This window comes from Armigeres subalbatus, chromosome 1 (assembly GCF_024139115.2).
Source record: "Armigeres subalbatus isolate Guangzhou_Male chromosome 1, GZ_Asu_2, whole genome shotgun sequence".
Taxonomy (NCBI): domain Eukaryota; kingdom Metazoa; phylum Arthropoda; class Insecta; order Diptera; family Culicidae; genus Armigeres; species Armigeres subalbatus.
This window is the reverse complement of record NC_085139.1, coordinates 7,585,443-7,611,629: the sequence shown is the minus strand read 5'-3', so window position 1 is coordinate 7,611,629 and position 26,187 is coordinate 7,585,443. Positions and strand designations below refer to the sequence as shown.

Here is a 26,187-nt window from a genome sequence, read left to right as displayed (position 1 = left end):
GAACGGGATGAGAGGATATCAAGAAAAGTTGAAGATTAGGTATATTTGGTCCAGTAGGGGAGGGAATGATTTAATCAAAAAGAATGAGAACTCTAAAACAAAAATTGTAAGAGCTAGGGACGAACTGAAAGTCTTGGTGAACCGTTATGCTACAGACTTCATTTCTAGAAGCACCCCACCGCCAAAGAGAAAGCGTAGTGGTGGATATATATACAGACCTCCATCGTTTGAGTTTGCGAGATTCCACGATGAACTCGAAACGCTGTTATCAGCTCAAAGTTCAAATCAAATTTAAATAGCAGGGGATATAAACATTCCAATAAATATGATAAATAATAATGTTGTTCTACGATACAGAAGCCTTTTAGACTCCTATGATTGTATTTGTTCATACTCACATGTAACTCGCCCTAGCAGTAATAATGTTTTAGATCACTTTATCATGAGAAAAGAGAACTAGGAGGGTGTTGGAAATGATACTATTTTAATATCCGAAGTTAGTGATCGTCTGATTATAGTTTCATCAATTCAAACTTGCAATTCAAAAGAGTGTGTGGAACTCACAAAGAGAATCATAAGCAAAGCTAAACTAAACGATATTTTTACTACCTTTTTAAATAATTTTTCTTGCTATGAAAATGTTGACGAAACAATCAAAACAATAACATCTACTTTAATAGAATGGTTGCCGAATGTACTAGAATTAAACGTGAGAAAGTAAAAGTTAAAGTAAAGCATTACCCATGGTTAAATTATTATGTGTGGCAATGGATCAAATTGAAAAATAATTATAGAAAAAAAAGTTAAAAATAATCCCAGCAATAATCACTTGAGAGAGCCAATAAAACAAATAGTGCTAAAAAGCATGCAAAAATAAGTATTTTAGGCAACTTTTGGAATCTATAGAAAAATTTGAATGATTTCATGGGAAAAAAGAAAACTGTTGAGAAAATTGTTCTAAAACATGAAGGACACATAATCTCAAACAATTTTGAAATATGCGAAATATTTTACCAATTCTTTACAAACATAGGTACAAATTTAGCTGCTTCTGTTCCAGCGAATAATTATAACCTCTTGAGCACCGTATCTTGTTTAGAACAATCAATCTTCTTGCGTCCAGCTGATGTCGCTGAGGTTAATTTAATTATAAAATAGTTAAACGTTAAGTAAAGCTGGGGTCCCGATAACTTTCCAGCAAGTATCATCAAAACTAACGCGAATGTATTCGGTAGGGTTTTAACTCAACTCTTCAATCAAATACTAAACCAGGGAAAATACCCTGATTGCCTTAAAACTGCTGGAGTTATATTTTTAAATCTGGAGATGCTTGTGATACATGTAAAGAGACGTTCCGATACTTCAAAATATCGATATTTGATTCGATACGATAATCGAATCATAGTATCGATATCACCGATATATTGGAATGAAAATATCGATATATCGGATAATCATATGATATTATAGAAATGCGAATATTTAAAAGATATTTGCTGTTGGTGTTTGTTTTCACTTTTATTACTCCTTCACTCCTAAAAAGTAATTACAAATGACTTTTGTATATTAGTTTATCCCTGACAGTTTAACCCACTTGCGGCTAGAGGTGGCTCAACAATCATCGACGTCGAAGTTCGTCGTAGTTTTACCCGGTAGCGAAGGCGTTTAAGACATGACGCTGAATTCCCTTTTTTTCCATCCGTCTGAAATTCTTTGAAAAATTTAATTGAATTTTTAACAAATTTTCTGAAAATCCATTAACAATTCTTCAAATTGCCTTAAAAAGTTCTCCTTAAAATCTGTTTGCAACATATAAGGGAAAATATTAATTCTTTGAACAAAAACATTCTTTGTTCAGAATTTACAATAGAAAATCCATATTGTTATATTCCGATGGATCAAAGAAAATATCTCCTGAACTTGCTGAAATTTCGCATGACTGACAATTGTTTTTATTCACCACGAAAACTCTTCGAAAAAATGTAGTTTTACGGGTAATTATTATGTTCTTTTTCACGGATAATTATTCTAATTATTTTTAGCAGAAAATCTTTTTTTTCAGAATGCATTTACAAAATGTCCCCGAAAGTATTTTCAAAATATTTCTGAAAAATCTTTTCATTTCCCCAGGAATTTCTCTTCATTTTACACTCGGTTTCCTTCTAATTTTCCGAAAGAAATATCCACATAAAATTCTTGAAAATGTCTGCACGACATTCTTCTTCATTTCTACAGGAATTAATTCATCCTAATTTCTTACTTATTCTTTTGAAGCTTCGGTCCGTTTCGCAAATTGTAATCAAATTTAACTCAAAAGTGATAGTTCAATAATTTTAACCCTGCTTGTAGAGCAAGATAACTTTTGATAGATATCGAATAAATAATAATAGATTGGTCTTGCTGTGTAGCACCAGCCTTCATATAACCTTATTATAAATCTCATGAGATTATTTAATTTTCGATTTGTCACTTTTAGGTTTAATTTGATTTTGACATGATTCTGGATCATGTCATATATAATTGAATTAGCGCGAGAAATTAAAGTTCAACGACGTGAGAGATTTTGCATCATTTTTGGTGGTGATGCGTTGACAAAACTGTCAATAATGGCAGCACAACCTCAATCTAAATATATCATCCACGCTACCGAGAAAATCATGTTTTTATTAAAATACGGCATTTCAGATCCAACTGATGATAAGGCCGCAATAAAATTTGGTCTTTCTTTTGGCATATTTGTCTTTGTATAATGAGAGTAGAAAATAAAAAAGAAATGAGTAAATTTATAAAATTGCATAGCCAAACCCAAGAATGTTTTGGTAAAGTTCAATATTTTTTTATTTTTTCCATACAACATTAAATTCTCCCCTCAAAACCTAAAATTTGATCTCAAAATGTTGATGAGGGCTAAGGAGTCAGTAGTAGAAAATAATATTTGTAACGGTAAGGGAAGCATATTATTTTATTAGTACTTTCTTTTTTATCTATTCAATAACGTGAATGTTTAAATATTTAACTTTTTCACTCAGTACTTCTTAAATAAAATAAAATAATAATTTTGTTTCAGTCCGTCTTTTTCTTATTCGATATATTGATATCGAAAGCAAAATTATCGATATGACCGATATATTGAAAGCAAAATATCGATACAAAAATATCGGATATCGAAACAAATAAATCGATATTCCGATATATCGGAAATGTCAGAACGTATGTAACTATCGTCCTATCTCAACTTTATCGGTGTTTAGTAAAGTCTTTGAGAAACTACTTGTCAATAGAATCATGCATTTTCTAAATAGGCATGATGTGTTATATAAATACCAATTCGGATTTAGAAAAAGGATGTAGTACTACAACAGCAATTGTTGAGCTTGTAGATTTTCTGTTGCTAAATATTGAAGTGAAGTCGTCGTCCTCTGGGAATGTGATATCTGGGAGAGTGACCAATCGCCTTTGGTTCTACCTTAACTCTACTTTTATTATCTACTTACATACTATATATATATACATGATCAGGTAACTATCGAGAGGTAAATATTCATAATTATTTACCTATCGATGAGCTGCCTGGTTTTCATTGTCCTGCAGTGTTGTAAAATGTCATTTGCATTCGTTTGTATAATTTTCCCAGAACTTTTTCCAGAAGGTATCTATCAATTCATGATGTATGACGAACTTATAGCTCTTAAATGTGCCTACAACTTTGTCTAACAAGACATTGATGTAAAGATGTAATCTGAGGCGTGGGAGGCAAAATGTCATTCAAATGACATTATGTCAAATGACACGTGACATTTTGGACAGTTTTCACTCTCCAGCCTCAGATGATATATTTAGAGCAATGTACCCTTGGACAAAAGTATAGCCCTACTAAAGCGTTATGAGTACATCTAAAATTATGGAATAAATTTGGCTTCTAAAGAAAGTTATGAACAAATTAGTCAAATGACATGCAGATGACATTTTACAAGCCTGCGCTGATGTACCTTGACGGGTAGATGCTTTGAGACAATGTAGTGGTAGATCACCACAATATTGATCAGAAATGTATTGTTGGGGGTCTCTTTCTTCTTCTTCATTGGCATTACATCCCCATTACATTACATGGGACATTGCCGCCTCGCAGCTTAGTGTTCATTTAGCACTTCCACAGTTATCAACTGCGAGGTTGTAACCTGCGCACTACTACTGATTTTGTTTTGTACCGGGGAAGCAATTTTTGAGCTTCTAGTCTAGTGTACGGAACGAAGGTATGGGTCAATTTTCTTACAATTTTGTAATCCACCTCCACTAAACAACACGACAACAGAACATATCCACAACTCTTCATAGTCCATGACCTGCCAATATACCCTATTTGGCAAGATCATCGTGCCAGCGCATATGAAACGCTGCGGTGTGATAGAATCTGAATTCTGGGCTGATCCATATATCTGCAGATCAAACATATATACATGCCACCGGTTAGTCGATTAAACTGTATGCCATGTGGTAGATCATCTCCAATTGCCAGCTTTCTCTTGTGAAACAGCCATTGCTCTCCTCAGTGGCGCCGGGAGTGGGTGGGACAAGTAGGACATGTCCTACGCATGAATTTTTCTGGGTGGGACAGTCAAAGCATTGTCCTACCCATGATTACAGTAAGAACATATGAAGTTATTCGATGGTAAGAAATTTTTTGTTAGCAGAATGTTATTTTAAAGTTTAACAGAGTCCAAACAATAATCATAGATGCTTTTGAGATCCTGAAGAAAAAGACTGATTGTTCTTCAGGACTTCAGGCACTTTATAATCCATAAAGCTCTCAAAGATGTCTAAACTTTACTTCTTAGAATATATAAATATTTATTTAGAAGTTATGATATAGCACGATTATTAGAAGCCCACGGAAAAACTTTTCTTCAAACGTTAGTAGATCTATTGAAATTTGAGAAGCCAGAAACATACCGAAGTCCGCTCAAAATCTTATCCGTAAGGGTTTCTGAGCTCCCAAAACAGATTCTTTGGCAATCATGTGATTTTTGGTGGTTTGATTTGTATCGCTAGATCCATAACATTTTCTATAATAGGAAATGCTAGCAGTAAGCAATACTTTATTAAAACCATTGAGTATGTTTTCAAATTTCTGTGACTCCTAACTTCTTTTTGAAGCTTGTAAGGAGATATTTGATAATCGATAATAGAAAAACAATATTTGTCCTAAAAATCGAGGATTTTTTTGGGGGGGAAATGCTTATCTAATCTTCCGGTCAATGTCATCATATAGTGCATATACTCCTGTATATATACGATTGTGATGCATCACCAGTGCTACGATGTGCACGTATTACCTGGCAATCTAACTGCATTGATTGTCTGCCTTTTCAGAATTCCCAATAAAATTCCGTTGAAATATCACAAATGATGGTAATTGTTTGTGGAAAGGGAAAGAAAAGTGCAGTGGGTACTGGCCAAGTTCCCCTGGCGGTGCTAAAATGATAAGCGGGAACAATGCCTAATTTCATTTAAATCTTTTAGTATCATTAGTGATTAGCACACGTTATTATTTTATGTGGGGGCAAGCATGGAACATATTTTTTCAACGCGGGTGTCAGGCGGCTGACCCATGCTCGACCAAAATAGTAAAATTTAGCTAGAATATTTTAATTTTGTTTGATTGTTTGCTATTGAATTTTATATCAGAAATCGCGAAAATACTTGAAATAAAACTTTGTAAAAGTTTAGTATAATTATCTTTAAAAAGGCATGGTTTGATTTTTGTATTCGATGAACCTAGAAGAATCGTTTTGCTCACTGAGCAGAAAGTACAAATTTGGTAAATTTAAATTTGTTCAACGGATATTTGTTGATAGATTGAGGTTAAGAAATCGTCTGTAAATAATTTAAAGAATAAACTGTAAATAAAATTGATATTAGCATACTCTTTCGACAGCCGGCTGGCAAGAGTTTAAATAAAACAGGTAAACAACATAGTCTGTGGGTCGAATTGCCAGCTTGAGGCAAACCTCCATGACCTACCTTACCCTACCAAACCACCGACTCTGTAGAACTTATGAGGGCGTCGCCAAGTCGGGGGCCTCTCGTTAAGTAAGTTCTACATCAACATTTCCTTTCCTATCCCTAGTTACGGTAAAGATGGGCGTGGCCGGGAGTAGTAATCCTCATGCTTATGCCATTGTTATCTTAGATTGGAATCAAGGGTAACTCCCCACCTTGATTTCCGATAGCAATCTGGATAAGGATTCCATAAGAAACATGAGTATCACTAGTGTCCAATCTACGAAGTATACCGTAACAACGCTAACGCTAACGCTAACGCTAAAAATCGAGGATTTTTTTTTCAAATTATATAAATATTCTGTAGGTAAGGATTTTTCAAGCCTTGATTATTTTTAAAATTGATTAAATGGAAAACATAACTTTCCCATAGCGAAATGGATTTCATATCAACATGGAACAGTTATGCTTTCAGTGGTAGTATTAAGTATAGTTAGAATGTGCATTGTGCATCGATTTCTCATTACCAGAATTGTTGCCCAATTCGTAGACAAGCTCAGTGGTCTAGTGGATATCATTTCTGCCTACACAGCAAATAGTTTTGAATATTCAATTACGTGTAAAATTGCAGCTGAACCCATTGAGCGAATTAACATTCAATATTCAATTAAATTTGACTGTATTTTACTAGCAAGCACCGTTTAAGTTTATTTTGATTTAACAGAACAGTAAGATGAATTGAATATTGCGTTTATTTGCATGCTCCAAATATGTGCATGAAAATACATTTAAAATCGCAACATATTTTTATCTGTGTACAAGCAGGAGGTCATGAGCTCGACCGCAGCCTTTACCTTTTCCTATTCTGTATTTCTTAATTCTTTTTGTGTTTCACGATTTACCAAAACTATTCCTACCGTTATACCTGACTGTTCCATAACTGACTGACTGTTCCATAACCTTCTGTGGCACCGATAAGAGGACGTAGCTCCTTTCTAAGTATAGATGTCCCAAATAAAATCATTATTTGTGTAAACGGATGGAAGTGATGCTACTTCCATTCAATAGTCCACCCAAGTAACATTTTTAATTTAATAAGGATCTCCAAAACCATAATATGCTTTCCATGACCTTCACAAAAACAAGCATAAAATCAAAATGCTTCTGGAGTAGGTTTGTAACACCTGCGAATTTATACGCTCCGCTAATACTAGACTGTAGCCCAAATCAGTATTTTCCATTTGTCCTACCCACGACTCGGAACGTGGATGCGCCTCTGGCTCTCCTTATCTGATAAAACTAAGAGATAAGAGAATGACCACTGACCACTACAACTAGGAACAACGTTATATCCCGAACGGAACTTTGATCAGATCAGTTGCTAGTTAAATCTCAAGCAGGCAATACCGTTTTCTGTGCTCTTTGCCTGACTAGCAGTAATCAATTTGTAGTGCTACCTAACCTATAATACAGTGATCATAGTGGTGCGGTAGAGGGTGAGTTGAGATAGGCTGTGCAGGAGGTAAAGAGTGGTGATAATTTCAGTGGATATAGATTTAATTAAATTTGAACCTACAGCCTCAAACCCTCAGCTTTCAAATGAATGCATGACGATGCATGTAGCGATGGCAGAGTAGAGCAATAGTGATTACGTGAGATCGGTAAGCAAGGAAGATAAATATCTAAATAGTTTCCGAAATGTATTCGACTGGAGCGCTGAAGTGATCATTCAATGCTGTTCTCATACAGGCCCGTCTTTTCTATCCAAAATTCTGCATGGCGGTGACATTCATCGCTCTGGTGGTGTGGTGACGTAGCATCCCACCATGGCCACTGAATTACTGGATCTCGGAGTTGCTGGCTTCCCGCCAGTAGTCATGGACTTTCTGTTCCGGGCCAATTCTAGCAGTCTACGTGGGATACACGCACGACACGGACACCATACAGTAGGATAAGTACTAAAACTTAGAATGTAAGTACACTTAGGATATAAGTAACACTTTAATAAACATCACCTACAGTTTTGCATGTAAAATTTATACTTTTGCTTTGGAACACGATGACTCGATTCGTCTTCTTTTTTGTTGGTTTCGCTGTACTTATTTCGAACCAGGTTTGTAGGCAGAATTGGTAAGTGGGTCAATGGGACCAGTATCAGTACATCTTCTTTCCACCTATTTTGTCTTCGTCTCATGCGACTCCCCCCTTTCCTCGGGCGGGGAGATGACAAGGTTTCTAAGCCAAGTTACCATTTCTGCATTCGTATATCATGAGGCTTACACGACGATACTTTTATGCCCAAGGAAGTTGAGACAATTTCCAATCCGAAAATTGCCTAGACTGGCACCGAGAATCAAACCCAGCCATTCTCAGCATGGTCTTGCTTTGTAGCTGCGCATCTTACCGCACGGCTAAGGAGAGAACTTGGAGGTCTCTTTATTGACCTCAAAAAGGCGTTTGACACGTTGAACCACAATATTCTTTTGCAGAAACTGGAGTGCTATGGTTAATGTGATCAGACGTCATACAGCCTTACAAATATTTTTCCAATTTTTTTTGGGCAGATTCTATGCGAAATGTACTTTTGGAGAATCTATTTTCAAGCCAGTGACGCAGTCCAGACAGTCGTCCCGCGTTTCGCAGGACGCATGCTGGTCACATTAGCTATGGTATACGTGGCCTAGCTACTGATATCATTCGAAGCTATTTAAACGACAGGAAACAGTTTGTAGTTCTGAACGATGCCCGAAGTACCTCAAGGTCTATCGATATTGGGGTTCCACAAGGGAGCAACATCGGGGCTCTTCTATTCTTGATTTATATCAATGATATTGGAAATCTACGATTAAAAAGAATACCGAAATTATTTGACGACATCTGACGACATAGAACTTTTCTACCCAGATGCTGATGCTTCGTCCATCATACAACATGTAACAAGTGATATGAACTTGCTTATGAAATATTTTGATACCAATCTTCTTTCATTGAATTTGTCTAAAACAAAATACATGTTATTTATTCTCCGAGGAAAAAAAATATCCACACAATGATCCATGCGTAGGGATTCAGGTGATCGAGAAGGTTCAAACTTCGCACTTCAAATATCTAGGTTTGATATTGGACCCTATATTCTCTTGCAACAGCCATCCCGAGTAGACGAAAATAGCTCAATAATATCAAATGTTGATAAGATATCAAAATGAGATATGGAAGTGATTGATATAAGAGATAAAAGATCAGACGATAATATCAATATTTTGCACTGAAATATCATAAAAAGATCAAGCTATGCTATTTGTAAGAAGTGATCAATAACATGTGCCATTAGTTTGTTCTTATCCATAGCATATCTTGATATTTAAATGATATTTCGGTGCAAATTTTTGATATTGTTGCCTGTTCTTTTATCTCTTATATCAATCAAGTCCATATCATGTTTTGTTATTCTGTTCATAGCTTCTGCCCGGGATATACAGCAAATTCGAAAAAGAATATCGGCTTTGTGTGGTCTTATGTATCGTGTTAGAAAATTTGTGCCACAACGTGCACTTTTCAGTTATTATTATGGCTGTATTCACTCCCTTTTACAATACCTTATAATCGTATGGGGTCATGCTAGCAAGTCCAATATAAGAAAACTACAAGTCCTACAGAAGAGATGCCTGAAATTATAATTCAACTGCCGCAATTATATCCTACCAGTCAACTCTATACAAACGGTTATCATAGTATCCTTTCACTTCGCGGATTATGCAAGTTACATACTTGTTTATTTGTGTATTTGTGTATTTGAGATCAAAATTTGCACTACAATATCACGCTTACTACTATGAATCACGTGCATAATACTAGATCCGCAAATAATTTATTATTGATAAGAAAATTATTTTGAGCTTTATTATTATCAATTTCCCACCTTATCGGCCGCGACGATTTGAAATCGTCACAAAGCAAATCGTCGCCGAAATCGTCGCCAGTAAAAATGGCCATAAGATCTGTCAGATCAACTGTGAACAAAATTGTTTGATTTCAATAATCACATTATTTCCCGAAATTTAGTACTATTTTTCATGCATATTTTCATAATTTGGCTTTGAACTACCACAGATTGAAAATAATGATATTGGCGACGATTTTAAAGGTGCTTAAAAAGTGATCGGCGCGTTTTGTTACCAGCGAAACTGACAATATGTTCGAGAGCATTAACTTGTCTGGGTCACATGCTTATCTCTTTCTACGGTCCATCTTCATATAATTTACTACCAGAATATTTGAAAAACATAAATAGTCGTCTCTTATTCAAAAACAAATTAAAACTATATTTCAAATCAAAAATAAATGATTTCTTGTTATAACTTGCCAGTCATAAATATGAAAATACACTCTTTTTTTTAATTTTTGACCCTTCCTTCGGAAGTGTCTATAATTTCACTTTGTATGCGTTACGCAGGTGTGTTACGTATTGATCTATCAAGAAATCTCGTGAATTATTAAATAAAATGTATGGTATTTTAAACAAATACACTTTGACATTGAAAATATAATTATAACAAATAATATGACATGGAATTATGCCTATTTTTCTGATTTGTTTCAAAGAAACAAATGATTTTAATTTAGGAACATATAGAGGCATGTATAAGAAAATCTTCTCAGAAAAGCAAAAAACGTAAAAATTGAAAGGGATTTCAAAAATTTCTTCAGTGGGAGCTAGATAGCAAAAGGTGAGCATGTTTTGAGACACTAATAGATCACTTGTATGCATGCATGTATGTGTGCGTATGTGTGCAAATTCTGAAATTTACTACCATAAAAATCTCGCTCATTTTTAAGGTATTGAACAAGTTTAGTTTTACCAAATTAGGCATCCATAAGGCGAAATATATGTTATTATTGAACGCTATTGAGTTTCGCTCAGATCAATGACTGATTTAGTTAGTTCTGGATTAATTAATATCGAGGTCTCTGGAAATTACGAGTACAATATATTAAACCACCGTTACGATAGTTACTAACCATGTCACAATAGTTATTCAATCCGACGAGCACCTTATAGATAGGCAGCATGAAGCACAGTACGTTATCATTCGTTAAGTTGTTATTCAACCCATGACATCCGCCTTTGAGTAGGCAACGGTAAATCACCGTGGGAAGCTGAGTAGTTTTATCTCGGCTTAAATACTGGAGTCTGGAAAAAAATCCTGATAACTAAAAGGAAGGGTCAAAATCTCACTGTAGGTGGATTAATCTGGGTTTTCTACACTATATCGGCTTATTTTCATTTTTCGCTACTCTAATAGGAATCTCTCAAAAGGAACCACTAGGTACACCCTGATAAACTTATAGCTGTAATTGCTCATCACACATACCTTAGCATTTTAATTGATTTGTATTTTTTGTTAGTCTTCTTTGTTTGTTTAAAATATTAGATGCGTCCATTTCCAGGAAGCTCTATGTGCGAGTTTCTTGGTGTGGGGGAAGTGGCGGTCCAAAAAAAAAAATCAAAAATCTCACACTATAATGAATCATTATATTATAACAAAATAGGTAATGAAAATACATATTTGCATTTCTTGTTAGCTCGAATCGACACCAGAATTCGCGTGAACTATCATAAAGCATTGAGCGAACATATAAGTACGAAAGAGCAGCTGCGGTTGCACAAAATCAATAGGCTTATATCGCCTTTCCCACTTCGTCCGTTCTAAGTCTGACACTCCTACTGTTCTCGTGCTAATCCACGCCATCGCCGAAGCAGCCAGCGGCTAGCTGCGCAGGGTGTGCTGCCGACAGGAAACTCTATCCTGCACCAATCTCATTAATCCAAATCCACATCCATTCCAATCGTCGTTGGTCGTGATGGAACAAAGAGGAGAATTGGTATGTGGTCTATGTGTTTCGCGTAGGGCGCCAAGCGTATCGATCCCATTCTGCACCAACCAAGTGCACAGGTGAGTGGCAGAGGCGACGACCTCCGCGATTGAGTGATCCACGGAGAACTGTTTGTTATACTTATTCAAAAATGTAATTACTTGATCAAGTTTGTAATAATTGTTCCGAATTTTTGAAAAAAGACTATCCACGTCTTTGTTCAATAGGAAAGCATCTTCGAAAACCAAAACCATTCATGAATGCATGAAAAAAGGTAGGCGATTCGCCTGTCAATTTCGTTTCACGTATTGCATCGTACGATCGCGTGTCAGATCGATCTTTTTCGAATTGTGTGCTGTAAAGCCCGTGTACCGTGTAAGCCTATGGCATTTGAATGCTCATTATTGACCAACAAGTGGCTCGTTTCCATCTCATGAGAAGCAACCTTTAAGAACGTGGTTTTACCAGGGTAGCTTTTGTTGATATCAACAATGTGCCAATCAAATTAGGAGTGACTGTGAAGTTGCGTTGAATTGATCTGCCACGTAATTCATCATATTTTATGGAAAGTCAACACCCAAACAGCCTTGAAGATTATGTTGTTTTTTAGATTTATGATTTTTGTGAAACCTATAATATTCACCTACTCTTGCATGAGCGTTTAACCGGATCCTTTTGCGAACGCGACCAGGCTATATGTACCTATGTCTAGCCGCATGAGTTTATCGAGAGGGCCGCTGCCTGGTCTTGAAATCGATCTAAATTACAATAAATGGGTAATAACTCACCTTCTTCGGATAGCAATTGTCCGTATTTTATCGGACAAGGCAACGCAACACGGACGGAGCAGCGGCATCGCCGTCCACCATCTGAACGAGCAAGCTGGTCAGCGGATAATAATACTGAGGCGTTGGGATTGGTCAGTGTCAAACATTAGCCGATAATTGTGTAAAGGGCTCAGTGCGGCAGGCGTTTGAGCAAGTTTGAACTGGATTGTTGCGGTGATCGGAGATATGGTGAAGAAAAGTGCATATAACCGGTCACGATCAGGATTGTAGTATGAAGATTGAAAGGGAAAATTTGAATAATTCAACAAAGTTTTTAGATCTCTGATTAAATAAATCGAAAACATCTACTTGATGACAACATGTCACGTTGTTATCTTTCTTCTATAGGTGATACAAATGCGATCTTCGATCTTCAAGACGGAGCAGACAATGACTACGGTAATTAAACATGAGACACTAAATAGAAGAAACATTTGCCGATAGCTCATTTCAAAAGCTGAATATTAGAAAGTGATGTTTGATAGACTCGAACTGCCTTGCCTATGTTATGTCTTAACTAGGATTATAAGAGTATAACAATTGTAATCCAATAGCCCCAGCACTTGTAACGCTTGTCGTAGTTAGGTCTGGAGGCCAGAAACCTCACAAATTTGGCAAAAAGATGAACCTTAACAGTTCAACTTTAACATCGCATCGTCAATAGACTGATTCACTCATGCATGTTTTGAATTTTCTTGAAAGCGCCAGGTCTCATGTTAGCCTTTCGAGCAAAGGTGTAGGATTGCCAATCTGAAGATGGCGTTCGATTCTTAGCCCGGCCCTAGGATGTTTTCGGATACAGCAGGCCAAGTTCCAGTTGGAATGTAGAGCCATTGACGAAAAAGAAGAATAATAAAATGCCAGATTTTTATGATCTCAGTTTATCTCAATCCAAACCAAATACAGTTGCAATCACTAAATTTCTAAAATAAAGTAATTAAAAATTCAAACCCAGTCCAAATTAAATTCAAGTCAAATCCAGATCCATTTCTATATCACCTACATCCAATTCAAATTTGATCCGACACAAATTAAAACCAAATCCAAACCCAATCGAAATCCAATCCGAATCCAAATCCATTTCAAACCTATTTTAAATTTTGTCCAAACCTAATCCCAACCCAATTCTAATTTAATCTAAATAAAAAATGAAGCAAAACCAATTCCAATCCATATCCAATCCTAATCCATTTTAAATCAAATCCGAATTCAATGCAAATCCAATCAAAATTTAAATCCAACCCATATCCAAATCATATTCAATCCAATATTAAAAATCTAAAAATCCGAATTAAATTGAAATCTAATCTAAATAAATCTAAATCAATCAAATTCGAATACAATCTGAATCAAAATCCAGTCGAAATCCTGGTCGAATCCATTCCAAATTCAAAAAAAGATTCAATCCGAATCTAATCCATAATTTAATGCAAATCCAACTCAACCCAATCCCAATTCCTAAATCAACCAATTCGAATTCAATTGAAATCCAATCATAAGCAAATCAAATCCAAATAAATCAAAATTCAATCAAATCCAAATCCAAACTGAATCAAAATTCAGCGAAATCCTCTTCGAATCCAATCCAAATCCAACCAAAACCAATCCAAGTTCAATCGAAATCCAATTCAAACTAAATTCAAATCTAATAAAATCGAAATCCATAATCGAAATCCAATCCAATTCAAACTCAATCAAATCCATTTCAAATAAAATCCAAGTCAAATCCAATAAAATTCCAATTCAAATCCTACTCAAATCTCAATCCAATTCAATCGAAAATCCAATCCAATCGAAATTCAATTCAAATCCAATCCGATTTCAATCTAAGCCCAAATAAAATCCAATTCAATAAAACAATCAAAACACAATTCATTTCTAAGCCAAATCAAATCCAAATAAAAGTTCAAATCCAAACCCAGTTCAAATCCCTTCCAAGAACTTTTCTAATCCAATCCAAATATAATCAAAATCCAATCTTAATCCAATTGATATCCAATCCCAATCTGAATCTAATCAAATCCTGGTGACGACTGTCAACTTGTTCTTCTCGAAGGCATTCCTCCAACGTTACCCGGATTAATGGCAACCGAACAATGCAACGATCAATGGATGCACGGCATGGAAAAACGGACACAAAGGACTCACGATGAGATGGACTGGCAACAACAACAGTAAATGAGTAATGGAAATCTAAACAAATAGTAGATATCGGCATAGTAGCGGTTAAGTAACACAGAGTGCCTATCAAATAAAGAATGGAATAAAAAAAACCCGACGCGAACCCGTCGGGCTAAGGGTTTCAAAACCCGTAACCGACCATTTCTAGTCTGCCCGGTATAAGGCAAAAGGAGTTGATAATGTCTTTAAAAAAACGCGTCGCCCGGTATAAGGAGAAGGGAGTAGTAACGCCTTCTATGAATGGATGCATCCGCTCGGTATTAGATGAAAGGAGTTGATAATGCATTCTTTAAAAGAACGCGTCAGCCCGGTATAAGGCGAAAGGAGTTGATAATTTCTTCTTTAAAAGAACGCGTCTGCCCGGTATAAGGCGAAAGGAGTTGGTAATGCTTTCTTTGTATGGATGCGTCGGCCCGGTATAAGGCAAAAGTAGTTAATAAAACCTTCTTCAAATGAACGAATCTGCCCGGTATAAGGCGAAGGAAGGGGTATTGCTATCTTTAAAAAGTTGCGTCTGCCCGGTAAAAGCGAAGAGAGGATGTTATGCAATATTAAAATTAATACGTTTTTTTTGGTATAAGGCGAAAGGAAGAAATAAAGGATTATTCATAAAAACGTAAAAACAAACTAAAAAGAGGAGATAATCCCTTCATTACATCTGACCCATCTGCCAGATATTATAAAGGATTTGTAAGGGACAATTGAAATTTTGAAAACTACTTCTACATATCCTGGGAGAACTTCCTTAGCCGTGCGGGAAGATGCGTGCTGCCAAGCAAGACTTTGCAGAAGGAGACTGGGTTCAACTTCTGGCCCGGTCTAGAAAATCTATCTTTTTTTTTCGACTTTTTTAGGTATAAAAGTTTTAACGTGTTATACGAATGCAAAAAAAAATTGTAATATGGCTTAGAAACTTCGCAGGTAATAATTGAGGAATTTCTGAATGAGCACTAACCTATTATTGTTATTAATATTCCGGGAAATGGTGCATTTCGCGAAATGGTACATTCTGCCAAAAGTCATTCGGCGAAAAGGTACAAACCGCCAAATGTCGTACCGCGAAAAGTTACAAACCGCCAAATGTTATTCCGCGAAATGTTCAACCGCGAAATAGTTTTCGGCGAAATGTTATACATTCGCAAAGGCGTTTACTCGTTCAATGGGAAATATAGAAATTATTATGTATGAAAGTTCGCATGATGCTCACGTGAAGCAGGCATAACGCCGTAATCGTTTCGTAGAAAGCATGCATAAGCCAAGTATATGTAGGCCGATTTCCAGAAGGCAATGGAGGAAATTATTTTTTCTTTAAAAGTAGGCACTTGCCCAGATTGAGGCATTGATGGATGTGATAGCTTCTTTAAAAGGAGGCGTTTATCCGGAATAAGGCAATGATGGATGTGCTCCCATGTTTAAAAGTAGGTGTTTGAGGTTAAAAAAGCTGTTAAAGAGCTGAAAAACAATAAGGCTGCTGGGAAAGACCAGCTCCCGGCTGAACTTCTCAAACATGGCAGTGAGCAGTTTTATGAAGTTCGGCACCATATTATGTCTAAAATATGGGAAGCCGAGGAATTGCCTGCCAGCTGGTTGGACGGCCTCATTTGCCCTCTCTTTAAGAAAGGGCACCCTCCTTAATTCGGCGCACAAAATTATGTCCCGTATTTTGTTCAACAGATTGAGACCGCTTGAAGAGTCCTCCGTCGGCGAATACCATGCAGGTTTTCGTGAGGGCCAATCAACGACGGATCAAATGTTTACCCTGAGACAAATCCTTGGTAAATTCCGGGAGTACAACTTGCAGAACTTTCAAGGCGGCGCACGATTCAGTGAAACGGAACGAATTATGGCAAATTATGCTTGAACACGGGTTTCCGGCGAAACTCAAGTGTAAGGTTTGCGGATGAAATATCGACGTCATTTGTTACCTAAGGATTAAAGGATTAAAGCAGGGCGATGCACTCCCGAATCTACTGTCCAATATAACGCTCGAGGGAGCGATCAGGAGAGCTGGTGTGCAAAGAAGCGGTATCATTATCACAAGATCACAGATTCTCCTGGGATTTGCGGACCATATCGATATTATCGGGATTGATCGCCGTGCCGTGGAAGAGGCTTTTGTGCCTTTTAAGAGGGAGACAGCGAGAATTGGACTCACGATCAATACCAGAAAAGCGAAGTACATGGTTGCTGGCAATCAACGTGGGTTCATTAGTGGTGGTGGTAGCAAAATGGTGCTGGATGGTGAAAAATTTGAAGTGGTAGAAGAATTTGTGGATTTTGGAACACTAGTGACGTGTGATAATGATGTTACCAAATCCAAACCAAACCTAATCTAAATCTAAACCAGATCCTATCTAAATCCAATCTAAATCCAATCCAATTCAAATAAAAACCAATCCGAAGTCAATCCAAATCCAATCAACTTCGAATCCAATATGATCCAAATCCTGTCCAAATCCAATCCTATTTAAAAACAAATCCAATTAAAATCCAATCTGAATCTAAGTTTAATCCGAATTCAATCCAAATCAACATAAATCAAATCCGAATCCAATGAACAAACCCAATTCAAATAAAATCCAATTAAAAACCAATCAAAATTTAATTCCAATTCTATTTAAGTCCAATAGAAATCCAATGCGAATCTAAAATAAATCGAATTCGAATCCGATCAAAATTCAAATCCAATCTAAGCCCAATTCAAATTCAATCCGAATTCAATCCAAATCCAATAAAAAAAAACAATTAAAACCCAAGCCAAATCTAATCAAATGAAAATTCAAATCCAAACCCAATCTAAATAAAATTCAATACAAACCCAAAACAAATCTGCTTTTCATCCTCTCAAAAAAATCATCAAACTAGAACGTTATCCATGTTAAGTCTAAATTCAACCAAATTTCTAATTAAATATAGTCCACAAACAATCCAAAACCATGCCTCAAAGTCTTACCAATCCGGAAGAAAGAAAAATTCCCCTTCTTGCATAGGAATTGGAATTAAATTCTCAGGGTCATACTCTCTCCGGAATAAATAAAACGCTTTGAAATGATACTCGCTCCGTAAAAAATATTTCGGTGTCCTACTCGATCCTGAATAAACAAAGCGCCTCGGAGTCTTACGCGCTACAGAATTAACAAAGCATCTCGATTCCTACTCGCTTAAACCAAACAACTCGGAATAAACCAAAAATGCCTAGAAATCCTATTCATTTCGGAATAAACAAAACGCATAAAGCGCACCGGATCCCTACTCGCTCCGGAATTGACAAAACATGCCTCGGAGTCCTCATCGCGTTAGAATAAACAAAACGCTGTGGAGCCCTACTCGCTCCGGAATAAATAAAACGCTTTGAAATAATACTCGCTCCAGAAAATAAAATATTTCAGTGTCCTACTCGCTCCGGAATAAACAAAGCGGTTTGGATTTCTACACGTTCCGGAATGAAGGGGGGGGGGGGGGGCGGGGTCCTACTTGCTCCGTAACGAACAGAAAATGGCTTGGAGTTCTATCCGCATCAAGATAAGCGAAGCACCTCAGAGCCCTACTCGCTCCGGAATAAACAAAAATGCCTTAGAATCCTACTCGCTCCAGAATCAACGAAGCACCACGAATCCTACTCGTTTCGGAATTAACAAAAAATGTCTCGGACTTCTCCTCGCTTTAGAATAAACAAAGCGCTTTGGAGCCCTACTGGCTCCGTAACTGAGAACACCAGCAACACAGTCTATGTTGGGTCCGTAATTCGTCCTCCACCTGATCGATTAATCTCGGTCGCTGTGCACCTCGCCTCCTTGTGCCCGTCGGATCGATGTCGAGAACCATTTTCATCGGGTTACTGTTCAACATGATGCAACTCGTGGTTTATCCACCTTCATAAACATACCGTCCGCCATCTGCGCCGCAGCATAACTGGTATGCAGAACTTTCCTTTTTAACGAGATGAGCAGACCAAGGGTCGAAATAATAATAATGAAAACTTTTCTTTAGAAAACTTCAAGTGCGAATTAGTCCTCAACGAGCATTGTCCCGGTCTCGTGTCCGTAGAGCACTACCGGTTGAATGAGTTTGGTACGGCGGCGAACTCTATTCGATCGGAGCGTTTTGAGGAATCCAAAGTACGTGATTTCTTGCCACGATGCGTTTCCGAGTATCTGTGCTGGTATAGTTATCAGAGATCACCAGTCAGTGAGACCAAGTATACGAAGTCTTCAATCACCTCGATTTATTCACCACTGAAACAACCTAATGGTGGATGGTAAACGTTGTCCTCTCTTGAGTTTCTTCCTATAATATATTTTATCTTCGATGTGTTGATGACTAGTCCGATCCCCTTTTCTACTCTCTTTAGTCTAATGTAGACTTCCTCCATCTGCTTAATGTTCCGTGCCATAATATCGATGATGTCGGCGAAACCAAACAGCTGAACAGACTTCGTTAAAATCGTACCACTCGTGTCAATCCCTGCCTTTCGTATTACTTCCTTCAAAGCGATGTTGAATAGCAGATACGAAAGACCATCACCTTGTCGTACCTAACCCTTTGTGCGTTTTAAATGGACTTGAGAATTTCCATCTATCGTCGCCTCAACCAACCGTGTGATTTTATCCGGAAACCCCTATTTGTTTTACTGTGACATTTTAGTTGCCATAGCTGGTCTCGATCCGATGTATAATAGGCGGCTTTGAAGCCGATGAATAGATGATGTTTGTATTGAATCCCGCCTGGTACTAGCTCACGAACTCTCTTGCAAATGTTGTGTAATGTTTATTGTTAACATCTTTACACTGAAGAAATTGTACATGGTGAAAACTGGAAACAGATATTCAAGCCCATTTACTACAATGCTTAGCAAACTAAATCGCTTTCATCAATTTCTATTGAATCCAACATGAATGCGGTTCGAAGATTATGTTACGTTTATGCGGAGTAATTCAAATAGAAGACCCTAAACTCGAATCCAGCCAACCAGCGCAGTTTGCTTGGTAGCCATGCATCTTACCGCTAAGCAATCAAAATCCTAACAAATCAATCTACTAAAAGTTGTGTCCTTCCATTTGTACTTTTGCTTCAAACTGAAATAAATCAATTCTCCGATAAATGCGACCGCAGATATTCCCAAACCGATGCCCACCAGGAAAAAAGCGCCTTCGATATGCGCGACTGTCAAAACAATCTGCACGTCACCATGACCACCGCCACCTCCGCCGCTCGAACCCGAATCGATACGGATCTTATTACTCTCCACTTGCCACTTCCCTAGCAGCCCGGACTCGCTTATCCTTCTAATCAGATCGTTGATCTTCGGCAAGATATGAAAGTCTTTCTTCACCATCATTTCCACCGGGTACGTCTGTATATTAGCGGTCCTAGGGAAGCAGAACATCTCCGCTTCACCGATGGTCTTGCTGTTCTGAGAATGTGCTCTGGAGACTGCCACCGCTACAAATTGCTCCGAATTCAAACGCGCTAGACAATCATCTACATCAGGGCATGTCTGGTAAACACTGGCAACATGTTTAGAGACATGATCCGGCTTATCGAAGAAAACCAGAGTGTTCTCCGGTCCTACGAAGCTGAAGGATTTCTCTATAGCGGCTTCCGCCGTACTGATCTGTTTCTCAAAACGGGGTCGTGTCATGACGGTTATGAGGAAACTGTGATGGGCAACGTCCCAGTGCATCCCGTAGAACATGTACACTAGTAGGAACAGCCGAATGGATAACCGTTGCGGCCAATAAGTCGCGGAGAGACCCAACGACAGAGCCAATGACTGTACCAACATCCAGGAATAGTTCTCCGGGTAACCTTCTTCGAAGAAGTTGAAGCCTGCGATAACGCCCGCAGAAACGAAAATGATTCCTATGGCCAACATCCAGATCCAGATGTTGAAAATGATGAACACGTTGGGCCACTTGGGTGCTAGTCGGGCCGGTGGAACGCACCACGTCAGGTCATCCTGGTAGTAGGGGATGGTGGACGAGAGGAGCTTCCGGCTGATGGGGTTCTCGTACAAACCACCGATCATGATGTCGGATTGCCTGTTTGGGAAAAAGATTCTTAAAATTGAAATAAGGAATTTGCCTCGAATTAAGCTATACTAACCTTTTAATCAAATCAGCGTAGAACCCGATGTCTTTGTTGACCGTAATCCGCGCCGTTGCTCTTTCTCCATCAATAATCCTATACATGGGTATGAGTTTTAAACGAGCGGAAATAGCTTCAATCATCAACACTTCAAAACCTTTCTCAACAGACGTTCCGTTTCCAACTACGAACGGTTCCCAAATAGCGGTAGACACCTTCAGCGGACAATCGTTGAAGTATTTGGGAATCTTTGGCTCAAATTCGGAGAAGAAATGCTGCTCCCGAAACACCCATTCCGTGTTCCGAAAACTGTCGGATAACGTTAGCGAAGAATCATTGAAGAATGTATCATTGTGGTATTCTACAAATGATTCGTCCTCTCGGGTATCATCCGCTTGTTCCGGCTCATCAACGACTATTTCTACATACTCGCACTCATCAATCATTCGGATGTTGATTATTTCATCGGCACAACGCCCATTCTCGTATGGAAACCAAGACCAAACTTCCAAGACGCTCGTATTGTACCTCTGAACCATGACGTTGACATTCAGAAACCAATAATCGAATAGCTTTTGCAACGCCTTTCGAACTTCAACTTCGAAAACCTCTGGCGTCATTTCCGAGGTGAACAAAATTACCACCTGGGCCAACGGATTCAACGTCGGTAATCTTCTGAACATGCTTATGTGGGAAGCTAACTCGGAAGCCTCACGCACCATCAGAAAGTAATTTTTGGCCCTATCCGTCACGTGCGAAGCATCAGGGTGCAGCCGACGACTGTTCTTCGGCATGATTCCCATCTCATGCCGCGGATCTTCGTGAAAAGATTTCAGAAGATTAATCTGGAACAGCGACGAGTCCGGTTTGAGGTAAATCAACCCCAGCGAACCCTTAATGGCGCGTTCGGATTTGTAATACTTGTCACATAGGTGTTTCACACAGGGAACTATCGTCACGAGATTCTCGGGCGACTCGAGAAGTATGTCCTCGGGAAGGGCATACACAAGCACCGGACTAAGAGTGGAAATCAAAACAATATACCACAACATGTTTGCCTGCGGGGGCATTTGCAGTGCTGAGCTTTATAAAGAATCGGAGTTATAAACAAAATTGCTCTCCGATCGCCCGTATGTAATCAATTTCAAATTACCGAGTAAATATTTGAACTGACACCAATTTGGTGCGGGGGAAGGTACGCGATGAAGGCAGAAATCATTTATAGAAAGGGTGCTGGCTTGTTGGGCGCAATTATTGACGATTATAATCAATAATACTGTCGGGCACGCACATTAAATTAGTGTTCGACATTCTTGTCTTATGAAAAAGTGACGTATGCGCTAATTTACTGCCTATGGGTTTTTATTTTTCTGTTCATCGAGCTCTTGATGAGTACTAACTCGATAACACCATATTTTGAAAATGGCGTATACGTCAGTTTTTCAGATTACGGCTGTATAACTACATTGTTAGCAAATAAATTGCCCAATTATCTTGCGAAAATAATACGGTTTTGATTGTTTTTACTTTATGCAATCCAAACCTAATGTGAAAAGATTTTAATTTTATTGTATTTTCAAAACAATTGAGGTCTTTTCATAGGAATTAGGAAATTCAGAAAAAAAAGGTTATGATACGGCATCTTATAAAACAAAATTTAACCAAAATTAGGTATTTTCGACATGCTGGGATTTCTCAATTTTAACAATTTTGGGATGATAATCAGAATCCATTGACTCTAAATTGAGAGAATGGGCCACTGTTCCGAAAACTAGACCAGACCAGATAGCGGATTTGAAGGGGATGAAAAAAAATATATCGACATAACACCCTTCAAAACGACAGAACAATTCGCGACTACGAAGCTAATTTATTCACAAACAATCTAACAGTTTTTTTATTGTAAAAGAACAAAAAGGAGGTAATCGCAACAAATTTTACACACATTTAATGCCTCGCACATGAATAATAATGAGTTAGCGCCATAGGAGTAAGAACAGAAGGCCTTCGCTTCGTTTTATAGTCCCGAATTAGATTTTGCATGGGTTGTTGCAGTTAGTTACGAGACGTCTGGTCACATTAAGTTAGTACAGTCTATATCGTTACTAGATACTGTGTCACGATCTGCACTCTACAATTGTCACTGGATTTCAGAAGATTCATTAAGATTTACTAAGATAAATACTCAAATTTGACCGTTGGATGAATTTGATTGCACCACGATCATCTAGATTAATAAATGTATCATAAATAGCATGTTAATCAATTTCGGACATGTCTACTAACCTGAAAGGCTGGAAAACAAACGATTATTTGGGCGGCACGTCGTGACAGAAGTATAACAAATGGTCGTGTTGGAAAAGCAAGTGAGCAACTGTTGTCGGTAATTGCCGCATTATGACAACGTGACTCAACTACCGAGTTAGTCCGAAAATGATTCAAGATCGCATGAGTGTTGCCCTCAGTCCCTCGAGAACCACCTCAAGTGTGTTTATTTGAGTTAATTGAATTGAAAATTGACATACCAATCCGTTCGGAACGATCGTGTTTCGTGGGAAAAGGACGCCACTTGAGGTGTATTGTGGTGTCACGACCCCTTTTTTATGCGCACAATCCAAGCAAACCATGCACCTCTGGGTAGTCCTGATTCTGAATCCATAATTTGCAATCACTGTCCGCCTGCTGCGCTGTTTTTTTCTCGCGATCGTCCCAAGATCACCCAGTTCTTTCATGTTGGCATTGAGCGTGTTACTGTGCGTGTGTGTTTGCACCAAGATTGATTTTTTTCGGTTTTGAACATTCTTCTCGATAATTGGCATTTACCCATATGTCCGATTGGAGGGTGTAAAACTTGATTGTGTTTTTCGGGTGTTTATTTTTAGTGCGGGATCGGTTTCCTTTTCATTGAAATGGCAAAGTTGTTTTCGTCTGATTACTGTTGATAGTCAAAACAAGTTTATATTCATCGTGTAATCCGACGATTCTGTAGATGGAAAGTCAATCTTCCATTCAAAGTAAAACAAGGGCCGTCCAGACTCGATCTGATCGAAATTCACTTTCAAAACAAGTAATCTAATACGAGTGACCTAACTCCACAATGGAATAAGCAAAGCATGCTACACCGACGCAACGTGTTGAGAGTTACGTGACGTACCTACGAACCACAGTCCACAAATCCATTGTTCTGGCATAACATTTCGATAATCGGTCAGGGTGTCACATACGATTTGTACGATCGACGCGTGACAAGTAGATTTTTGTAGTGACATCGGATATACTATGTACCGGGTAACAAGATATGCCAGTTATCGTCATTGGGTGGCGAAAGAGAATGGCTCAATGAGTTTATGTTCACCTGTCATAAGACGAGTTAATACTATTCAATGTAATTCCGTGTGTCAGTCAGTTCTCTACATCACGACGTTCTATATCTCGTTATCACTCCCTATGTCGATGGTGTTCTCGGTCTCTTCAATCTACATCAGGGTTCGGATTTCTCACTCACTCACGCGACAACTGATCACTCCACCATGCATTTTATCCGGATAAATTACAGTGCGATAAACTCCGGCACAAGCGATGGTGCGAAAAATTGTTATCCTTCTTCCCATGCTTCGCGAAAATCAAATGCCGCTTGCTTTGCCACTCCAAGCTGATTGAATCTAACGATGCGCCACGATAAGCAAAAGGTTTAATACAGGAGTTTTTCCGTTCGCTTTCAATCAATTCATGTGGTGGTGTGGTTTTAGTGGGCACTCTGAACATTTTAAAATTGTTTTGGGTTCGAATCCCGTTGCGGTCCTAAATTTTTGTAAATATGCTTGTAAAATTTATCCGATGAGGCGACGAGAAGGAAAATTTGTGGATTAAAATAAAATTATCCGGCGATCTGGCGCTCACGAATTTATCACCCGCCATTCTATCCGGATAAAAATGTTATGTGAGAATACTTCCTCACAGGGGGACCATGAAAAATCACACTCCGCTAAATGGATTAATCGCAGGTTTTTATTCATATGAGTGAGAATTCCGAAGCCTGATCTACATACATTCTTGCTTTCTACACCCAACCAGAGACTGCAGCATTTTATTGCAATCTCGCATTAGTTAGTTAGATTGCATTAAGTAAACGGCAAGTCCTTGCATTAGGTATCCGGTCACGAGAAAATATGAACTGGTTATGTGTTTGTGTCTACATCGAATCTAATTTTACACTCCCATCAAGGAATGAAATGCTGTATACTTCGACAACCTCAGTCACCTTACAAAAAAAAATCGGCCAGAGATGGGTGTGGAACCTGGACCCTCCACACTTAGTGCATCTTGAATGACGCGCTAACCATTTGGACTATATACCAGATGAGGAAAGCAGCAACCAAAGGCTATCACAATCCACATTTCATGTTATGTGGATGTGATAATCATCATATAATGGCAAGTGGGAGGGTAACAGGGATAACAGGAATGAGTGATACAAGTGGAATTAGCACCATGCAAACTTGTGTCCTTTTCCGTCATCAAGCTAAATGGAATTGGGAAGGAAATTTCCAAATTCGAGACCAACTCAAAATTAGGAGAGATTTCAAACGCTAATAGCGTCTTTATCTTTCAATGAATTTTCGAAATTTTCTTATCAACTGATTCGGAAACTCTCCAGCAGTTTGCCAATTCCATCGATACTATTGTTTATCAACGTTAACCTACCGTCATACGGGGCTTCTTTTGACAAATCGGGGGCTACTTTACTATACTACTACTATTACGGGGGCTACTACTATTAAATTGCCATTATTATCATTTGGGTGTCCTGTTGATACTTGGATGGTAACTTTCTGTTTCAAATTTAGTATTTTTTTCGGAAATCAGAAGTCAGAAGAAGCCCAGCACGACGGTATTAAAAATGTTCATGCATCCCCAACACGGACATCAGGGGTGGCATTGTGCATCTCGATTCGAACGTAATTCTATCGACTCGAACATGTTTGGCATTACGGCTTTCGATTCGATCTCGAAAACGACTCATCGTTCGAGTATGCTCGAGGAGGTACAAGAATAACGAGATGTTTTGGCATTATGGAGACGTCACCTTTATAGCTTTCGAATGTTGTTCGAGAGTCATTTCTTGCTGAAAGATTTTCATTATATTTGTTATTATTTCTCTACGGGAAGAGTATAAATGTTTCATTATTGTATTTTGAAGGAAAGAATGTCATTAGTA

The 26,187-nt window shown here is 38.1% G+C and overlaps 1 protein-coding gene and 1 long non-coding RNA gene across 4 annotated transcripts in view; both read left to right on the top strand.

Annotated features, from left to right (window-relative positions):
• The window catches only part of LOC134220658 (major royal jelly protein 1), a 248,982-nt gene that overhangs the window by 45,312 nt on the left and 177,483 nt on the right, over nucleotides 1-26,187 (top strand). The gene's annotated exons all lie outside the window — the stretch shown is intronic.
• LOC134208056 (uncharacterized) lies at nucleotides 7,392-8,222 on the top strand. Its single transcript, XR_009978480.1, has 3 exons — nucleotides 7,392-7,522; nucleotides 7,579-7,661; nucleotides 7,750-8,222. It is a non-coding gene; the product is annotated as an uncharacterized LOC134208056 (long non-coding RNA).